At 38.6% G+C, this 22,665-nt stretch overlaps 1 protein-coding gene across 1 annotated transcript in view; it reads right to left on the bottom strand.

Annotated features, from left to right (window-relative positions):
* Positions 1-21,529, bottom strand: part of LOC150091082 (S-formylglutathione hydrolase) — a 128,875-nt gene extending 107,346 nt beyond the window's left edge. The window contains exon 1 of the mRNA XM_090381713.1: positions 21,426-21,529. The gene's annotated coding sequence lies outside the window, so the exon portion shown is untranslated. The remainder of the gene's footprint in view (positions 1-21,425) is intronic.
* Positions 21,530-22,665: the final 1,136 nt, after the last annotated feature.

Raw genomic sequence — 22,665 nt, 5'->3', positions numbered from 1 at the left:
TTCCTAAGGTTCTGTCTCTTTTCCTAGTGACCCAGCAAGGGAAACATCTCTCAGGAAAATTGATATTAATAGGTAGCATTTAAGGCAGGAAAGACAAAGCTGCCAACCATTCCACACAAATGTTTAGAGAGAGAGAGAGAGAGAGAGAGAAAAATCTTTATTGCTACTAAATGAATACAATGCACATAGATTTAAGTGAAGTTGCAATTGTTCCGTCACAGCCAACGGCTCACATCAGAATGGATAATTAGTTATGTGCACACTGTAAAATTAAAAATGTAAAAAGTAAAAATGTTATTACACTTCCTCACATTATGCAGTATTAACTTATATTTACAATAAAAATATAATATACACGAATCGCACTTCTGTGTCAAACAAATTTTGTCGTGGCACAGGAGAGCTTGGCAGATGGTGTGGAGGGCACACGAACTTGTTCTTATTTGATTCTGGAATTGGAGTGAGCTGCTAACACTTCTTTCCTGTAGGTTTTATTGCTGCAAAACCTATGCAAGTCAGTGTCGAGGTGATGTATTTCCGTTAGCATTTGGTTTGGGAGGAAGCAGTCTGAGATATGAAGCCTCAGATGCTTCGAGCAGAGCACTGGGTTGACCGAAGTTGTGGCTTGGGTTTTCCCCAGTAACACAAATCCCAAATGGACGGTGTTGAGATCTGACCAGTGATCATTTTAACTGTAGCTATCAGTCATTGTATTTCGATGATATCAGGAAGCCACTGCATCCCCAGTGAAGTAGCTAAGGCTGTAGTTCTATCCTGTGGTGGGAGACAAGCTTTCCGATTAGTCCATTTAAGTAGCCAGAATTCTGCAGCGAGGATTGGTTTCTTCATTGTAGTAGTTGCTCATGCCCACACTTCAGCAGCATAGAGGAGCGGAGAATAGATTACTGTACTGATGAATTTCTTAATTAAACGAGGGTCCTTAACATAAATTAGTTGTTTAGTTGCCCATCGGACACTGGCCATTAATATTAGCAGCACTGTTATAACACTGGCCTCAGATATTTTTAAAGGTAATCCTAAATCCTCTAGTTGTTTTGATACTAGTTAGTAATAATTATATAGTGCAAAGAAGCCACAGGTTTTTTTCTACACTGGTTAGGGGAAAAAAAAAAACGCATAGATAAGAAAAAACAAATTATTTGCTTCCCCCTCACACAGGTAACTATCCAGCTGACCTTGGAATTTATTCAAGCTGTCAGCCTCAACTACTTGCAAAGGCATCCTGTTCCTACAATCAATGATTCACTGGCTAAAAGAAAACTTCCTATAATCTAGTCTAAACTTCTTCCCCTGTAATTTGAATTTATGCCCGAATTCCAGAATTCTCTATAATAAGAAAAATTTTGCCTTCCTTCATTTTATTAATCCCCCTCAGAGCCTTACAAACCTTAATCAGGTCACTTCTGAGGCACCTGGCTGCCAAGATCTGTAGCTCACTTAAGTCTTTCCTTGTATGATCGCATTTTTCCATTAATACTATGCAAGTTGCCCATCTTTGGACCCTTTCAAGAAGCTATTTTCAGATGAAGTCCCCATATTTGAACACAATATTCCAAATGTGGTCTTATAATTGGCTTACACAGTGGGTCTACGACTTCCATATCTGTACAGGATAATTATTATTATTATTAGCCATATCGTGCAAGGAAGCCTGAGGCTTTTGCTGCACCAGCCAAGAAAAAAATAAATAATAATTTAAGTTACCCTAAGAGAGAGAGAGAGAGAAGGGAAATCGCCAAGGAAGAGAAGAATGATGATTCAATAAATCACTGATAGGACACCATCGGCTTTCCTGGCTGCCTGCTTACACCGCTCAGAAAAAAACTTTTATCTGCCCATATTATAACTCCCAGATCCCTTTCTTCCTCTGTTTTTAATTCGACCCCACCAAATGTATAATTTATTTTGGGTTGTTATAACGCAAGCATAAGACCTTGCATTCTACTGTATTGAAACGCGGCTGCCACTTTTCTGAACATTCTTGTAGTCTGTTGAAATCATTCCTTCAGAATGATTTCAACAGACTGCAAGAATGTTCAGAAAAGTTCCAATCTTTATGTCATCTTCAAATTTTGACATCAAGCTTTCTATCCCTTCATCAATGCCATTTATGAAGATTAGAATGAAAGTTGTCCAAGAATCTATCCTTGGGATACCCCAATTCTCACTTGACACCAGTCTGAAGAATATCTGTTAATTACAACTCTCTACCCTCAGCCCTAGAGCCACCCAGCAATCCATCTTAGAATTTTTTCAGCAATCCAAACATGTTCCAGCTTATACAGTAACCTCTCGTGAAATTGAGTCAAATGCCATGCTAAAATCCAAAAAAAAAAAAAAACATGTCAAAATTGTTCCCTACACCCAGCCCATCAGTAACTGTGTCAAAATAGCCTACTAAGTTAGTTAAACATTATTTTCTCTTAACAAAACCATACTGCATGTTATTCAGGTTGCCATATCTATCTAAATGTCCCTGCAATGCTTGGAGCATGCAGAGGCTGAAGGCATGCAGTTATCAGTTTTTAATTCTTGGTTACAATTCCCATAATCTAATGATAATTGGTCAGTACAACTTTTGTTCTAATAAGATCAATTAAGAGTAGAGACCAGCGGAATTACTTAACAAGTACAGGTCACTGTTGAAAAAAAGCCGTGAAGTAGGGTTGAATTTGAAAGTGTCTGCAATTCTGCCCAGACACGATAGAAGGGAGTATATGATGAGAGCCTTGTCGATCAATTCGGCCCTGGAAAGATTGTGCAAGGTTCAAGGGGTAGAATTTTTTTCAGCCTGGACTGTACTTGTTAACAGGAGAGATTGCTTCTACAGGGATGGGATACACTTAAATAGAAAGGGTGCAAGAATGTTTGCTGATGCTATCGAGGCAGTGTTAGGCGGGTCGGAAAACTGCTAGCTTCGGGGGGGGAGACAAAGACGAATAGATTAACAGTAGCCACTGGCAGAGGTGAAAGAGATTCTTGCACTGCTTCTATTGTAATGAGCAGAAGCCTGAAAAACAAGATGCAGGATATTTCAGAGACTGCTGGAAGTCATTGCGGTACAAGTAAACACATGGGTTGGGTTAGGGTGGCTAAGAATAGAAACAGGTGCATGTATACTTGCGTGTACACCAATGCTAGGAGTTTAGTAAATAAATTTGATGAATTTGAGGTATTGCTCAAAACATCAAAGGCAGATATTGTTGGGATATCAGAGATGTGGTGTCACACAGATATAAGGAATGCAGAACTGGAATTTGGGGAGTACAACGTCTACAGAAAGGATAGACAGGATAGGAAGGGAGGAGGGGTTATGCTATTAGTTAAGAAACACATAAAATCCAAGGAAGTGAAGCCAGTCGACATCGATGGACAGGGCAGTGTCGTGTCAGTTTGGTGTGACATAAGCATAGGGAAATCAAAATTGAGAGTAGGAGTGTGCTATAGGCCTAATGACTCTGATGAGTATAATAAGATATTGTACAGGGAAATAGAGTGGGCCAGTAAATCAGAGAGTCTTATAATGGGGGATTTTAATTTCCCAGATATTGACTGGAATTTGTGGGTTGGTCACTCACACACTAGCAAGGCTTTTGTGGATTTATTGGATGATTGTTTTCTACACCAGCATGTTCGGGAGGCAACTAGAGGGAGTAATACTCTTGATCTGATTATCAGTAGTGATTCTTCATGAATTAAGAATCTGCAGATAAAGGAACCACTAGGTGGCAGTGATCACAGTGTGCTGAAGTAGGATTTACTCAAGGAGGTAACTACCATCAGAGGTAAAGGGAAGGGTTTTTGCTTTCATAAAGGCGACTATGATGGTCTGAGACAGTATTTAAATTCTATACAGTGGGACCAACTGATGATGTTACCAACAGCAAATTCAAAATGGGAAGCATTCAAGGAACTAATCTTGGAATGCTACTACATACCAACCAAGAAATATTGTTCAAGGTTCAGGCCTAAATGGTTGTCAGATGAACTAATGAGGCATATGGCAGAGAATAAAAATGCATGGGATACATACAAATTAATGGGTGACATGGAAGCCTATGATAGATATAAGTTGGTCTGTAACCAAGTCACAAAGGAGATTAGGCAGGCAAAGGCAGATTATGAGAAATCCTTGGCAAAGGATGCAAAGAAAAACAGAAAAGAGTTCTTTACCTATTTAAACTCAAGAAGGAAAGGGATGAATCAGATTGGTCCACTGGATGTTGATGGTTCAACAGTTGAGGATCCTGCTCAGGTGGCTAACAATCTAAACAAGTATTTTGCATCTACATTCACACACGAGGAGTTATTCAGGAAGGGGAATGTCGTAGGTGAAGTAAACATTGGCAGTGAGCTAGATGATTTTCTAATAACGGAAAGGAAAGTGAAGGAGAAATTGTTGAGGATAGACATAAAAAAGGCACCCGGGGTGGATGGGATCTATCCAGTTATATTAAAGGAGGCAGAAAAGGAAGTAAGCAAACCCCTAGCCATAATTATGAGAGCTTCTTTGGACTCAGGGGAGGTACCCATAGACTGGAGATGTGCAAATGTAACCCCAATTCACAAAGGAGGATAAAAGGCTGACACAAGTAATTATAGACCTGTTAGTTTAACTTCGGTTCCAGGAAAATTGATGGAGGCACTGGTTAAAGAAGCACTGCAGGATCATCTAGACAAGAATTCAGTTATAGCTCAGACACAGCATGGTTTTGTTAAGGGCAGGTCTTGTCTGACCAATTTGATTGGATACTATGATGTAGTCACAAAAGAACTGGATGCAGGGAATAACTTTGATATTATATATTTGGATCTTAGAAAGGCTTTTGATACTGTTGCGCATGGAAGACTGCTGCCCAAATTGGGGCAGTGTGGCATTGGAGGCAAATTGCTGCTATGGATAAAGGGATGGTTGAGTGGCAGAAGACAGAGTGGTAATCAATGGACATTGCTCAACGTGGACTAATGTTATTAGTGGAGTTCCTCAGGGTTCAGTGTTGGTCCATTGTTGTTTTCTGTATTTATAAATGATATTGATAATGGTATATCAAGCTTAATGTCCAAGTTTGCAGACGATACAAAGGTTGGCAGGGTTGTTAAGGACACTACTGATGCTATGCTGCTGCAACAGGATCTGTAAAGGTTGAGCAGATGGGCTGAGAGGTGGCAAATGAAGTTTAACACTGACAAATGTAAAGTACTACATATGGGAAACAGTAACCCCAGATCAAGTATTAACTCTGTGGTACTACGCTGACAGTGGTAGAGAATGAAAAGGACCTGGGGGTAATTGTGCAGGCAGATATGAAGTTCTCTGAGCAGTGCAGACGAGCTGCAAGAGTAGCTCATGTTGTCTTGTCAATGATATACAGGAATTTTTCTAGCAGGGATAGGGATGTGATTATTCCCTTGTATAAGGCATTGGTCAGGCCACACCTTGAGTACTGTATACAGGTCTGGAGGTCTCATTTCAAGAAGGATGTAGAGCTGCTGGAACGAGTACAGAGAAGGGCAACAAGATTAGTGAATGGAACAAAGGGTTGCTCTTATGAAGAAAGGCTTAAGTTTTGCAAATTACAGAGTCTGGAGACCAGGCATCGGCGAGGTGATCTGATAGAGGTGTATAAGGCTTTGAATGGCTTGAGCATGCTCAATGCCGATGGGATTCTTCCTCTTGCTCAGAATAATCGCCTGAGAGGGCATAAATTCAAATTACGGAAGGACGGATGTCAGATAGATGTGCGGAAATTTGCCTTTGGCCAGTGGGTGGTTGGTTGGTGGAACAGACTTCCATCACTTGTTGTTGAAGTTGATAGCCTGAACAAATTTAAAGCTCAACTGGACAGGTATTTTGAACGAACAGAGGGGTGAAATGGGAGTGGGGTTTTTTTTTTTTTTTTTTTTTGGCTGATGCTGAATAAGCTTGCTTTCTTGCATCATATGCCTCTACTAATACTAATCCTGATAAAAAAAAGTTAATGTAAACGTAGCTCTGATTTTGCTTTGTTTCCATGTTACAGCTATTTTGATACACAATGCTTTCCAAAACTAAGTTAGCATAGTTGGCTCCATTCAACTGTTTACAAACAAAGCTTAATATCTCATATAGGGCCTTGCTGATAGTTATGTAAGTAAGGTCCTGTAATGTTCTTTGAGTGATTTCAGTTAGTTCTGCTGAAAAGCATTCTACAGAATGCTTTTCAGCTGATACTGTACATTTCCTGTGATAATGATAATGGAAGCTTATTGAAATCGAGAGATGGCAGACATGCATTTCATGAATGGACTTTCTAGAAGCAATGCAACCGAGGCAAGATGTCTGTAAGCAGAAAACTCCTAATTGTCCTGTGCCAAATATGACCTTTCAGAGAATACATGAATGCCTTGCAGAAGCTGGTTCATTTGGAAAAAGTTTCAGGTGATGGTAGACCCATCAGCACCAGGACAGCATATCTGATTGACAACTGGAACTTTTGAGCAGGTGAGGAGCTCTAAGGTGAGGCTTATATTCAGGCACATGGTGGTCATTTTCAGCATATCCTGTATATGTAAGCAGATGGTTGCTGATACACAAAAATGTCTCAGAAACAAAGTGAAATTAGACCTATCTTTACATTTTTTTTTTAATTGCTTTTAGGTCCTAAATTCATCCCTGAACTGGGTCTCCCACATGTTATGATACACCCTGCACGCACGCACGCACGCACGCACACACACACACACACACACACACACACACACACACACACACACACTGACCTCTATATAAAGAAATTTATCAATGACTGAAAAATTTCATTAAACAGAAATTTTGTTAAAGAAATGACCTTTTCAACAATGAAAAGTACTGTAATCCAGCATTCAGAAATATAGTAAAAGATGAGAAATAAATCAGAAATAAGTGGGAATGAATACATTTTCTAACATTTTAAAACAATATAAGTAAACAGATATAAGTAATGCGGAACTGGGATTTGGGGAATACAACGTGTATAGAAAGGATAGACAGGACAGGAGGGGAGGAGGGGTTATGCTATTAATTAAGAAACACAAAGTCCAAGGAAGTGAAGCCAGTCGACATCGATGGACAGGGCAGTGTCGAGTCAGTTTGGTGTGACATAAGCATAGGGAAATCAAAATTGAGAGTAGGAGTGTGCTATAGGCCTAATGACTCTGATGAGTATAATAAGATATTGTACAGGGAAATAGAGTGGGCCAGTAAATCAGAGAGTCTTATAATGGGGGATTTTAATTTCCCAGATATTGACTGGAATTTGTGGGTTGGTCACTCGCACACTAGCAAGGCTTTTGTGGATTTATTGGATGATTGTTTTCTACATCAGCATGTTCGTGAGGCAACAAGAGGGAGCAATACTCTTGATCTGATTATCAGTAGTGATTCTTCATGCATTAAGAATCTGCAGATAAATGAACCACTAGGTGGCAGTGATCACAGTGTGTTGAAGTGGGATTTACTCAAGGAGGTAACTACCATCAGAGGTAAAGGGAAGGGTTTTTGTTTTCGTAAAGGCGACTATGATGGTCTGAGACAGTATTTAAATTCTATACAGTGGGACCAACTGATGACGTTACCAACAGCAAACTCAAAATGGGAAGCATTCAAGGAACTAATCTTGGAGGCTACCAGGCTTTACATACCAACTAAGAAATATTGTTCAAGGTTTAGGCCTAAATGGTTGTCAGATGAATTAATGAGACATGTGGCAGAGAAGAAAAATGCATGGGATACATACAAATTAATGGGTGACATGGAAGCGTATGATAGATAGAAGTTGGTCTGTAACCAATTCACAAAGGAGATTAGGCAGGCAAAGGCAGACTACGAAAAATCCTTGGCAAAGGATGCAAAGAAAAACAGAAAAGAGTTCTTTACATATTTGAACTCGAGAAGGAAAGGGATGAATCAGATTGGTCCACTGGATATTGATGGTTCAACAGTTGAGGATCCTGCTCAGGTGGCTAACAATCTAAACGAGTATTTTGCATCTACATTCACGCATGAGGAGTTATTCAGGAAGGAGAATGATGTAGGTAAAGTAAACATTGGCAGTGGGCTGGATGATTTTGTAATAACTGAGAGGAAAGTGGAGGAGAGATTGTTGAGGATAAACATAAAAAAGGCACCTGGGGTGGATGGGATCTATCCAGTTATATTAAAGGAGGCAGCAAAGGAAGTATGCAAACCCCTAGCCATAATTATGAGAGCTTCTTTGGACTCAGGGGAGGTACCCATGGACTGGAGATGTGCAAATGTGACCCCAATTCACAAAGGAGGATCAAAGGCTGACACAAGTAATTATAGACCTGTTAGTTTAACTTCTGTTCCAGGTAAATTAATGGAGGCACTGGTTAAAGAAGCACTGCAGGATCATCTAGACAAGAATTCAGTTATAGCTCAGACGCAGCATGGTTTCGTTAAGGGCAGGTCTTGCCTGACCAATTTGATTGGATACTATGATGTAGTCACAAAAGAACTGGATGCAGGGAATAACTTTGATATTATATATTTGGATCTTAGAACGGCTTTTGATACTGTTGCACATGGAAGACTGCTGCACAAATTGGAGCAGTGTGGCATTGGAGGCAAATTGCTGCTATGGATAAGGGGATGGTTGAGTGGCAGAAGACAGAGAGTGGTAATCAATGGACACTGCTCAACGTGGACTAATGTTATTAGTGGAGTTCCTCAAGGTTCAGTGTTGGGTCCGTTGTTGTTTTCGGTGTTTATGAATGATATTGATGATGGGATATCAAGTTTAATGTCCAAGTTTGCAGATGATACAAAGGTTGGCAGGGTCGTTAAGGACACTACTGACGCTATGCTGCTGCAACAGGATCTGGAAAGGTTGAACAGATGGGCTGAGAGGTGGCAAATGATGTTTAACATTGACAAATGTAAAGTACTACATATGGGAAACAGTAACCCCAGAGCAACGTATCAACTCTGCGGTACTACACTGACAGTGGTGGAGAATGAAAAGGACCTGGGGGTAATTGTGCAGGCAGATATGAAGTTCTCTGAGCAGTGCAGACAAGCTGCAAGAGTAGCTCATGGTGTCTTGTCAATGATATACAGGAATTTTTCTAGCAGGGATAAGGAGGTGATTATTCCCTTGTATAAGGCAATGGTTAGGCCACATCTTGAGTACTGTATACAGGTGTGGAGGCCTCATTTCAAGAAGGATGTAGAGCTGCTGGAACGGGTACAGAGAAGGGCAACAAGATTAGTGAATGGAATAAAGGGTTGCTCTTACGAAGAAAGCCTTAAGTTTTGCAAATTACAGAGTTTGGAGACTAGGCACCGGCGAGGTGATCTGATAGAGGTGTATAAGGCTTTGAATGGTTTGAGCATGCTCAATGCCAATGGGATTCTTCATCTTGCTCAGAATAATCACCTTAGAGGGCATAAATTCAAATTGAGGAAGGACGGATGTCGGATAGATGTGCGGAAAGATGTTCGATAGATGTTCCACCAACCAACCACCCACTGGCCTTTGGCCAGTGGGTGGTTGGTTGGTGGAACCGACTTCCATCACTTGTTGTTGAAGTTGATAGCCTGAACAAATTTAAAGCTCAACTGGACAGGTATTTCGAATGAACAGAGGGGTGAAATGGGAGTGGGGTTTTTTTTTTTTTGGCTGATGCTGAATAAGCTTGCTTTCTTGCATCATATGCCTCTACTAATGCTAATGCTAATTAATTTTTAATATATATACATATTAAGAAATAACTACTTACATGATGCTTGCCATATATTAGTACTGTTCAGAATCATTTCATGAAATATTTGGTTTTTTTTTTTTGTTGTACACTGGATTTTACTGTACATCGTTCATTAGCATTAGCATTAGCATTAGTAGAGGCATTTGATGCAAGAAAGCAAGCTTATGCAGCATCAGCCAAAAAAAAAAAAAAAAAAAAGTAACATAAATAAATAAAAATAACCACTTCCACTTCACCCCTCTGTTCGTTCGAAATACCTGTCCAGCTGAGCCTTAAACTTATTTAGGCTATCAACTTCCACGACAAGGGATGGAAGTCTGTTCCACCCACCAACCACCCGCTGGCTAAAGGCAAATTTCCGCACATCTATCCTACATCTGTCTTTCCTCAATTTGAATTTATGCCCTCTCAGGTGATTTTTCTGAGCTAGAGGAAGAATCCCATCAGCATTGAGCATGCTCAAACCATTCAAGGCTTTGTACACCTCTATCAGATCACCCCGCTGGTGCCTAGTTTCCAGACACTGTAATTTGCAAAACTTAAGCCTTTCTTCGTAAGAGAACCCCTTTGTCCCATTCACCAATCTAGTTGCCCTTCTCTGTACTCGTTCCAGCAGCTCTACATCCTTCCTGAAATGAGGCCTCCAGGCCTGTATACAGTACTCTAGGTGTGGCCTGACCATTGCCTTATACAAGGGAATAATCACCTCCTTATCCCTGCTAGAAAAATTTCTATATATCATTGACAATACACCATGAGCTACTCTTGCAGCTCGTCTGCACTGCTCAGAGAACTTCATATCTGCCTGCACCACCACCCCCAGGTCCCTTTCATTCTCTACCACTGTCAGTGTAGTACCACAGAGTTGATACATTGCTCTGGGGTTGCTGTTTCCCATATGTAGTACTTTACATTTGTCAATGTTAAACTTCATTTGCCACCTCGAAGCCCATCTGCTCAACCTTTCCAAATCCTGTTGCAGCAGCATAGTGTCAGTAGTGTCCTTGACAACCCTGCCAACCTTTGTATCGTCTGCAAACTTGGACATTAAGCCTGATATACCATCATCAATATCATTTATAAATACAGAAAACAATAAAGGCCCCAATACTGAACCCTGAGGGACTCCACTAATAACATTAGTCCACGATGAGCAGTGTCCATTGATTACCACTCTCTGTCTTCTCCCCCTCAACCACCCCTTTATCCATAGCAGCAACTTGCCTCCAATGCCACACTGCTCCAATTTGTGCAGCAGTCTTCCATGTGCAACAGTATCAAAAGCCTTTCTAAGATCCAAGTATATAATATCAAAGTTATTCCCTGCATCCAGTTCTTTTGTGACTGCATCATAGTATCCAATCAAATTGGTCAGGCAAGACTTCCCCTTAACAAAACCATGCTGTGTCCTAGCTATAACTGAAGTCTTGTCTAGATGATCCTGCAGTGCTTCTTTCACCAGTGCCTCCATTAATTTTCCGGGAACAGAAGTTAAACTCACAGGTCTATAATTACTTGTGTCAGCCTTTGATCCCCCTTTGTGAATTGGGGTCACATTTGCACATCTCCAGTCAATGGGTACCTCCCCTGAGTCCAAGGAAGCTCTCATAATTATGGCTAAGGGTTTGCTTACCTCCTTTGCTGCCTCCTTTAATATAACTGGATAGATCCCATCCACCCCAGGTGCCTTTCTTGTGTTTATCTTCAACAATTTCTCCTCCACTTTGCTCTCAGTTATTACAAGATTCTCTAGCTTACTGCTAGAGTTGAATACACCTCTGGCATTCCCCTCGCTGAATAACTCCTCATGTGTGAATGTCGATGCAAAATATTCATTTAGTTTGTTAGCTACCCGAGCAGGGTCATCAACAGTTGACCCATCGATCTCAAGTGGACCAATCTGATTCATCCCCTTCCTTCTAGAGCTTACATAAGTAAAGAACTCTTTGCTGTTTTTCTTCGCATCCCTTGCCAAGGATCTCTCGTAATCTGCCTTCGCCTGCCTAACCTCCTTTGTAACTTGGTTACAGATCAACTTGTATCTATCATAGGCATCCGTGTCACGTGTTAATTTGTATGTATCCCATGCATTTTTCTTCTCTGCCATATGCCTCATTAGTTCATCTGACAACCATTTAGGCCTAAACCTTGAACAATATTTCTTAGTTGGTATGTAAAGCCTAGTAGCTTCCACGATAAGTTCTTTGAATGCTTCCCATTTTGAATTTGCTGTTGGCAATATCATCAGTTGATCCCACTGTATAGAATTTAAATACTGTCTCAGTCCATTGTAGTCGCCTTTACGAAAGCAATACCCCTTCCCTTTACCCCTAATGGTAGTTACCTCTTTGAGTAACTCCCACTTCAGCACACTGTGATCACTGCCACCAAGTGGTTCATTTATCTGCAGATTCTGAATGCATGAAGAATCACTACTGATAATCAAATCAAGAGTATTACTCCCTCTAGTTGCCTCCCGAACATGCTGATGTAGAAAACAATCATCCAATAAATCCACAAAAGCCTTGCTACTGTGTGAGTGACCAGCCCCCAAATTCCAGTCAATATCTGGGAAATTAAAATCCCCCATTATAAGACTCTCTGATTTACTGGCCCACTCTATTTCTCCGAACAGTTTCTTATTATACTCATCAGAGTCATTAGGCCTATAGCACACTCCTACTCTCAATTTTGATCTCCCAATGCTTATGTCACACCAAACTGACTCGACACTGCACTGTCCAGCGATGTCGACTGGCTTCACTTCCTTGGATTTTATGTGTTTCTTAATTAATAGCATAACCCCTCCTCCCTTCCTATCCTGTCTATCCTTTCTGTACACATTGTACTCCCCAAATTCCAGTTCTGCATTTCTTATATCTGTGTGACACCACGTCTCTGAAATCCCCACAATATCTGCCTTTGATGTTTTGAGCAATACCTCAAATTCATCAAATTTATTTACTAAACTCCTAGCATTGGTGTACACACAAGTATACATGCACCTGTTCTTTTTCTTAGCTACCCTAACACAACCCATGTGTTTACTTGTACCCCAATGATTCCCAGCAGTCTCTGAAATATCCTGCATCTAATTTTCCAGGCTGCGGCTCATTCCAATAGAAGCATTCCAATAGAAGCATGTTAGTGAAATAATTCTTAATTATTGTTTCCATCACATCTTGACTCCACACTTTCGCCAACTGTGATATACATATCTGCAAATCTATAATAGAATCTATAGATTGGTTGGTTTCTATTCTTAGTATAATTTTTTTTTTTTTTTCAGTATGCACCTTTGGTTGTGCATTTTCAAATTCTTGATAATGCCTTGGTCCATTGGCTGCAGTTTAGATGAGGTATTTGGAGGGAAGAAAACAAGTTAACAAGAAAACAAGAGGGAAGAAAACAAATTACTGAATGAAGGTTCGCAAGGACAGTTTACGACAATGAATGAGATTTTTCTGTTTTCTTTTGTTATCTTTCGAAATATAAAATCCACTGCTCAAAAATTTCACTTGTCATCCAAGTTTTTTGTTGTAATCCAACTCTAACGATTTTACTCCTTTGAAACATCGGGGTTGATTACCTCTGCCTATTACCAAAAGCTTCAGCTTTTCATTACTAGCCATACTTGCACCAACCAAGACTAAGTCTCTGCTTACTATTTTTAGCACCAAAACATTTATCACCTTTAAAAGTCTGTCTTGTTCGGCAAACGTTTAAAAAATAGATGTATTTCATCAACATTGGATATGTCTTTGGGCTCATAGTCCATAATTTTTTTCAAGACTATTTCTTTTCAATGGGTACAGTCTTCTTCCATTACAACTCCACTTTCCCAGAAATAAGTTTTTCGAGTAAGCCCTTTTTAAACTTGTCCAGCCAACCAGAACTGCTCGGAATGTTTTATGCCGCAGAAAAGATGCGCACTTCATAAATTTTTCTTTTATTTTATGGCCCTGACATTATTACCTGAAAATCTGTTTCATCTACTAATTTAGTAGATTATATTACCTACAGGTAATATAATATAATAATAAGGTAATATAATAATACCTAATATTATTATACTATATTATATATCTACATCTTCATAAAGGCATAATTTGGCATGCTTCTGACTGAGTTGGTTCTTCAGTTTGAGAATTGAAATATGATTTTTCAGAATTGTTGACTCACTACTGGCAGGGATGCTAAATTTTAAAGTGATTTCTTTTTTTAATGCCCTGATCTACACTATTAAGCACTTCCACTTTTTCCACTACACTCCAAGAATTTTCTCTTAGGCACTGTAAGGTTACTTGCATAGCAGCTAAAACAAAACTAATTTAGGGACCACTTGTACCTACCATAAACAGAGACAGGAATATAGGGAAAGTATGGATGGCTCATTTCTGACAAACAACAGATGAATTTCTGGGATAAAAGAAAATTACTCTCTCCTAATTTTCTAATAGGGTGCTTACAGTAGAAAACAGGTTCACCAGAGCCAATTTCTGCATCGGAAATATGCTGTTATTGGCAATCGCTGTGAATACATAGTTGACCAGCGCGACTTCTCGGTGCAGAAGATGCAGTTGTATAACCATCACCTCGTTTTTACAGTGGAGATGACTGTACAAGTTTTACGGGCAAAATTAAATTATGGAATGTTTTAGCTCTTAAAATCTAAAGGGATTAATTCTTAATCCTTTTAGCTCTTAATTCCTACTTTCTACAGAATCAGCTCTATTGCCTAAAGACCAGAGGTGCAAACAATGCGTACCAGGTCTCTCGAAATCAGTTCGTGATATAGAAATTTTCTTCATTATATGCAAACTATTTTCAATGTAATGACAAAGAGGAAAACAAAAATGTTTGCTAAATAGAAAAATTCACTATATGGAAGTTTGTTAAAGAGAGGTCCAACTATATATATACATATAAGCAAAGTTATAATAATTAAGTGAGAGAAAGAGTTGACAGATAGAAATGTAAAGCACACAAGGTGCCAAACTAGTAGGGAAAGGATAGAAAGAAAAGAGAAGCATTACCATTAGTAGAAGCATATGATACAAGAAAGCAAGCTTATACAGCATCAGCAAAAAAAAAAAAAAAAAAAACCTTCCCATTTCATCCATCCATTCATTCACTCCAAAAGTTTGTCCAGTTCTTCCTTGAATTTATTTAAGCTATCAACTTCCACAATGACAGATGGAAGTTTGTAACAACAATCAGCCACCTACTGGCTAAAGACAAATTTCCGCACATCTATTCTAAAAACTGTCTTTCCGCAATTTATGTTGATGCCCCCTCAGGTTTGCAATCTGAACAGGAGGAAGAATCCCATCAGCACTGAGCCTGCTCAAACCATTCAAGGCTTTATACACCTCAAACAAATCACCTCGCAGGTGCCTAGTCTCCAGACACTGCAATTTGCTGAACTTGAGCCTTTCTTGGTAGGAGCACCTGCCACTTTATTCCCTTAACCAATCTTGTTGCCCCTTCTCTGTACTCGTTCTAGTAACTCCACACCCTTCCTAAAATGAGGCCTCCAGACCTGTATGCAATATTCTAGGCCTGGCCTGGCCATTGCCTTATACAAAAGGATAATCACATTCTTATCCCTGCTGGCAAATTCATGTATATCATTGACAAGACCCCACACCCTGCTGTGGCAGACTGTCTGCACTGCTGAGAAAACTTCACATCTAACTGCACAATTATCACTGGGTCTTTTTCATTCTCCACTACCCTGAGTTGACACTATTCTCTGGGGTTACTGCTACTCATATGTAGTACTTTGCATTTGTCAATGTTAAACATCAGTTGCAACCTCTCAGCCCATCTGAACAACTTTTCTAGATCGTGTTGCAGTAGCGTGTTATCATTAACAACTCTGCCAACCTTTGTACTATCTGCAAACTTCGACATTAAGCCTGTTATACCTTCATCAATATCACAGATAAATACAGAAAACAATGGGCCCAATATTAAATCCACTAATGTTAGTCCACGAAGAGCAGTGTCCTTTGACTACCACTGTCTTCTAGCACTCAACCGACCTTTTATCCATTGTAGCAACTTGCCCTTAATGCCATACTGCTCCAATTTGTACAGTAGTCTTCCATGTGCAACAGTATCAAAAGCTTTCCTGAAATCCAAGTATATGATATCAAACTTATTTTTTGCATCCAATTCCTTTATGCCCACATCATTACAGGTGGATGAAAGGGAAAGAGGATGAAAAAACCGAAATGATGCACTGAATTATAAGAAATTAAAGGCTGAATTAGAAAGTCAATTAGATAGAATGAAGCTACTAAGGAAAGGTGAAAATAAATTAATAATATTAATGATTACAATAAAATAGCATGCAACAAATGGGTGGAAAATTTTTGAGATAAGAGAAATCTAAAGATGTCAGAAAGTAAAGACCATTATATAATAAAATTTTTGATGTAAATATCAATAAATGATACATAAAGCAGGTAATTCTTCAGGGGACTAACACCTGATTATCTATCAATAAACTGTGTATGCCTACGTATAACTATGGAAGAAAAAAATAGACTGATAAAATGAAAATACAAGAACTCCCCGACTTACGTAAGGGTTGTGTTCCGTGCAACACTACGCAAGTCGGAATTTCCCCATGCTTGTGCAGCACTCACAACTATGCTTGCTGAATTGATTGAATCAAAAAAGAAATGATCGATAAACACATAAATAGAATTATTTATTGTATTTATTCAGTTTTTTTATCTAGTGAGAAGGAAAAATTACAAAAGTATGCAAATTAAAAAAATTTGCAAATTATAAAATTACAAAAAAAAAAAAAATGAGGAGACAGGCATAACTTCAGTAAGTTTTACCTCTCAAGCATCGTTGCCAGAATTGATGTCTTCAGCTTATAAGTATGTCACTGAGGAGGGCTGTGGAAATTTAGAAGGGGTTGGCTGCTCAACCTTACGAAAGAACATTAATGGATGACTGGACGGTGGCTTTTTTCTTTCCATCGTAGATTTCTTTCTACAGCAAGCAAGCATATCATTCAACCCTCCCGTTAACTTTTAAGAATTGTTCGCTGTCAGGATCCATCTTCTCAAACCTCACCATTGCCAATGCAATTTCACAAAATGCCATTGCCATCTCTCTGGTGATGAAGTGTATTGCCTCCTCATTTGGTTCATCTTGAGCTCCGTCAGCATTTTCTTCTTTCACTATCGCTGCCTGCAAGTCAATAAGTTCTTTGTTAGATAATTCCTTCTCTTCTTCCTCTATTAACTCCTCCACATCTGGCATCAAACTCCAACTGAAGTAGCTCTGCAACCTTTACAATCTTATCTGTAACCTCTTCATATGATTCATCTTTTTCAAATCCTTCAAAACCTTTTATGTCCCATGGGCATATTTTCTTCCATGTGCCATTTAAACGACTTTGAATAATTTCCGCCCAGGCCTTGTTAATGTTTAAGATGACACGATAAATATTGTAGGATTTCCAAAAGTCTCTTAATGTAAAATTTTTCTCATCATCTACTGCAGACAATGTCTCAGCAAATGTTGTGCGTAAATAGCATGCTTTTAAATTAAAAATAACATCCTGATCCATAGGTTGGATGAGTGAAGTCATGTTTGGCAGTGGTAGAAATATGACTCTCACATTCAAATTGAAATCATCTAGACGTGTAGGATGTCCAGGAGCATTATCTAATAGAAGCAAAATCTTGAAAGGAACGTCGTTGTCTTTACAATATTTTTCAGCCTCAGGAATGAAGCAGCATTTAAACCAATCTTGAAAGAGATACTGTTATCCATGCTCTCTGGTTCGATCAGAAATGCACGAGTAGAGTGGCTTTACTGATGCCCTTAAATGCAAGAGGATTTCCAGAATGGTACACAAGCAGTGGTAATCTCCTGCTGTATTGGTAATCTGTAATCTCCTGCTGCATTAGCCCCAAGCAAGAGCGTGGCCCTATCTTTTGACACCTTGAAACTTGGTATTGTATTTTTCTCTTTGACAATGTATGTTCAACCCAACATTTTTTTCCAATACAGAGCAGTCTCGTCAACGTTAAAAATCTGCTACGTTGAATAGCTGCCTTAATCAATAATTTTTTCCAACACATCACAAAATTTCTCTGCAGCTGCAGAATCGGCATTGGTGACTTCACCGCATACTTTAATGTTGTGGAAACTAGAGCAATGCTTGAACCTATTAAACAACCTGTTGCCTGCCATGAACTTGGGTTGGGGTTCGCCATACTTATCCTTTATATCTTTATAAATACTTGTCGCTTTTGCTTGAATGGTCATTAGACTCAGGGTCACTCGCTTCTGAAAATGCTGTTTTGTGATCACTGTTGATCTTAAGTGCGTTATTCCTTTGACAGTGCATGTATAGCACAATGTCCTTTAAAATAGTATTCACTGTTGAAGCAGCAAGACCTAATTCCTTGCAATAGATGAAAAACTTTGTCCTGCTTCATACTTCTTAATCATTTTCATTTCTAAATCAATTTTGTTTCGTTTCCTGGCACTGCCAGCACTTGCACTTTTTGTTGATCACTTTCCCTTCATCATTGTAATATGTAAATAGGAACAAAGAGAAGTTTCTGAAAATTTGTTTTTTATATGATTAAAGATTTCAGTGAAGGGTAACTCATTTCACCATAATACTGTAACATAAAAACCCACAGAATTCCAGTTATTGGGATTATTGCAAATGCAATGAGATCGAGTTTATTACCTGTTTATAATTAGATGCACTAACAGAAAAGCCCAATAAACCGGAAAGTGGAAATTGTTTTTGTTTTTTGGTTGTGACCGCCAGAAACGTGCTTTAGAAAAATATCACAAAGGCATTCAAAATTGATTCTTATAACAGGAATATATGATATCGATGAAAGGGTAGTGCAATTTCCATTATAAATATGACCTCTTAGAGCAGGCATGGCCAACCTATGGCGCATGCACCAAACGTGGTGCTTTGGAAGATTACAAGTGGCGCATTTCATCATAAAATTTCTCAACCCAAAGCCCATATTGCTGATTCTTTGGTTCTATTTCCTTTCATTTCATGTCCTTCCGCATATGGCTTAAGACGCTCACCACCTTCTTTCCAGTTACACACACATAAACGTGTCAATTCCCTCAATTTAGCAAAATAAATAAATTAAATAGTCTCCAAAAAAATGCATTTCTGAATTTTGACCGTAAGTGATCTATGGCTATGAAAATATATCGAGCACTTAGTTGTCCATTCTTTTGTACGGCCGTTGCCTCCGGCACCCGACTCTATGCACAAGTGGGAAAATAAATGCAATACGTGACTTTTTCAGGGGACTGAGAATATAGAAATAGATCCTTTGTCGGAAGTCTTTCAAGTTAAAAGGAAACAATGAAATGATAAATTTGAGGTATTTTCATCTACGAGAAATTTACATCAATCGCATTTTGCCAACTCAAGATGGCAAAATATTGCCTGAGAGCTTTGGTTTCCCTGGCTAAATGCAAACAGCTGAAAAAAAATACAGACATTTGTATTTTGTCTGCCAGATGTGATAAGCACCTGTTTCAATTTGGTGGAAGAGTAATCTTGAAAATTCATAAAATTACAACAAACTTTATTATTATTAGTGTCTCACATTTATTGTCTTCTTATATTTTATAACTGAATTTAGTAGATCGTAATTAACAGAACACTATTTTCAATTTAGAAAAAAGGTAAAAATTAATTTGTCAGAATGTAAACAAAAGGTTTTTGTTATGTTGTTATTTGGTTTTTAGGAGCATTAGCAATAAGGCCATATTGCTCCGGGATATGCGGTGGTCATTCCCTGACCTTTCGGCATCCTCCGTATTTGGTGGTGACGGGCTCGAAACCCGGTCTAATCAAGAAGCGTGTGCTACGCACTGCTGCCCCTTCCCACCTGGCTACGGAGGCGCCCTATAAACAAAAGGTGTATCACAGATAACACACAAGAGTATCTGTTCCACTGAAGGGCACGAGTAATAGGTTAATATAAGAATTTTGATATAAAATTTGTAATGCCATCCTTGATATCATTAATGAAAATTAGAAAGAAAAGACCTAGCACAAAATCCCAATGGATCCCACTCATAATAGTAGTCCAACTGGGGATGTATTTATAAATGCTGTCTTTTACCACTTAACCATCCCTTTTATCCACTGTAACAATCTATTCCCAATACTACATTTCTCTAGCTTAAGCATAAAACATTCGTGTGGAGCTGTGTAATAGCCTTTTTAAAATCTAAGTAAATTATGTAAAATGGTTTTTTGCATCCAGTTCCCTTACAACTACCTTACATAATGCCTTACCAGGTTGGTTGGAGAAGAGTTTTTCTTAACAAAAAACCATGCTGTAACTTATCTCAGGATATTATTGCTTTTAAAGTTATGATACAACACATTTTTAATAGAGATTCCATCATTTTTCCTCCCATCGAAATCCAACTTACAAGCCTTTACTAAAATCAATGTTCTAAGGCTGGCCAATCTCATCTGCATCACTTAATAAAAGAATCAACCCGGGTTGTCTTTGTTGTTACAACTATATTAGCTTTCACAATATTGGATTTCATGGATTCTCCTAGGATGTCAATTGTCCTACCCAAATTAATTAACAAAAAAAAAATTTTCACATGAACAAGTATTTACTGCAATTGTTACATTTCTTTAAATTCATGCTTATTCTAAAGTTTGTCCTCATCCAATTTCTTTTGAAGTACATACTGACTACCAACTGATGCACATACATAGTCTTCTTTCTGTGAGAACACAGCAATAAAATGCAGTGTCATGTTCATCAACAACCAACAGTTACTAAACTTTATAGTACTGGTCAGTTAAAATATTATGCTTAAAGTGTTTATTTATTGCGTGCCAAATTAAAAATGCCAGGGTCGCCTTAGAATATGGGAGGGAATACCCTTACAAACAAAAAAGGATACCAAAGGTCAACATTATGCATATTGTTTATTGTATAGGTGAGATACTGAAGTGTCAAATAAATGAAAAAGTGACTTTATAAAACAAATTGAAACTGAAAAACAAACTGAATCAGAGAAATTCGCATCATAATTTTTTTTTTAATATTTATATATTTTAAAAATATTTAATTTTTTTTTATTTACTGTTATATACTCAAAACCCATATTCCAAAAAAGTGTCTTCCTTTCCTTATTATGTGCCAAATCTACATGGAACCAAACACCCTCCAATGCCATTTTGCGTATTTAATTGTAATGTCATGTGCTGAGGCTATCAATGTGGGAAGCACAAACGCCCCTCCCCTCAACCAAATTTCTGGGGGCGCTACTGCCTTATATTTCATATGTATGAAACTGAAACACTGACATAATTTAATCGAATTATTCATTCCTAATTATCATCAGAACAAAGGCACGAAAAGAAAGCAGTTATGAATTCCAATATTACTGAGAATAAATGCATGTTCAATTAAAACGAGTCTCCAACCAAGAACCAATTAAAAAAAAAAAAACATGCGGGGGACGACGTTGTTTCGTCTTTACAACTTGCACACTTACATTCAATAATAATAAACAGAAATTCAATATACTGTCGTGAAATTCTCCAGTGCTATTGTGGATAATAATGCTCCAGAAAGAAATTCCTAAAACCATCTTACCTTATTGCTATTAACCACGTGTAACAAGCAAGACACAACCTACTCCCATGTGCTTTAAGGCGAAGAGCAGCAAGCGGCGAAGAACTACGTAACTGTCAAAAAACATTAGCAAAATTTCTAAGGGTAATGGGTAAGAGGTAAGAATTCTGATTCATGAAAAAACTACGGAAATAGTGAAAATTTCTTTTACGTTTATCAGACGGGATGTATTTAGAATTTGGTGTGTACAAAAAAAAAGCAGAATTTTTTTTTTTTTTTTTTACAAAGAGTAGTAACTTAGTTCTTAACATCTCGACACACACCAACTCTCAACGTCATCTCTGCTTCAGATGCTGTTTGTTACCGCGCCTAATTCGGGGAACCGCAATTGATACACATCAGGGAGAGAAAAAAACAAACAAAGCTGTTATATCAGGGCCACCGGAGAATTACCTAATCTACCAGTGTGAAATAGCATTAGCATTATCATTAGTTGAGGCCTATGATGCAAAAAAGCAAGCTTATAGAGCATCAGCCAAAAAAAAAAAAAAAAAAAAAACCCTTTCCATTTCCCCCAATCCAGGCACTCCAAATGTTTGTCTAGTTCAGACTTAAATTTATTTAAGCTATCAACTACCACAACAACAGATGAAAGTCAGTTCTGCAATCGACTACCCGCTGGCTAAAGGCAAACTTCCATATATCTATTCTACATCTGTCTTTCCTCAATTTGAATCAATAACCTTCAGGTTCTTAATCTGAGCAAGCGGCATCAGCATTGAGCCTGCTCAAACCATTCAAGGCCTTGTACACCTCAATCAGATCACCGCGCAACTGCCTAGTCTCCAGAAGCTACAAATTGCAGAACTTAAGCCTCTCTTGGTTCCTTTGTTCCTCTCACCAATCTTGTTATCTTTCTCTGTACTCGTTCGAGGAACTCCATATCCTTCTTAAAATTATACCTTCAGACCTGTACGCAGTACTCAAAGTGTGACCTGACCATTGCCTTCTACAAAGGGATAATCACTTCCTTGTTTCTGCTAGCAAAATTCCTATATATCATTTACAAAAGTCTATGACCTGCTCTGGCAGCCCATCTGCTATTCTCAGAGAACTTCAAATCCCATTGCACAATTACTCTCAGGCCTTTTGCATTCATATGGTTCTCACGTGGTTCTCCCTGAGGGTAGAACCACACGGTTGGTACGTATCTCTTAGGTTACTGCTACCTATAAGCAGTACTTTGCAATTGTCAATATTA

The sequence above is a fragment of the Mastigoproctus giganteus genome, chromosome 1, assembly GCF_048544385.1.
Source record: "Mastigoproctus giganteus isolate SK-2022 chromosome 1, ASM4854438v1, whole genome shotgun sequence".
Lineage (NCBI taxonomy): Eukaryota > Metazoa > Arthropoda > Arachnida > Uropygi > Thelyphonidae > Mastigoproctus > Mastigoproctus giganteus.
Note: the sequence above shows the minus strand (reverse complement) of the source record. Positions and strands in the feature narration are given on the sequence as shown.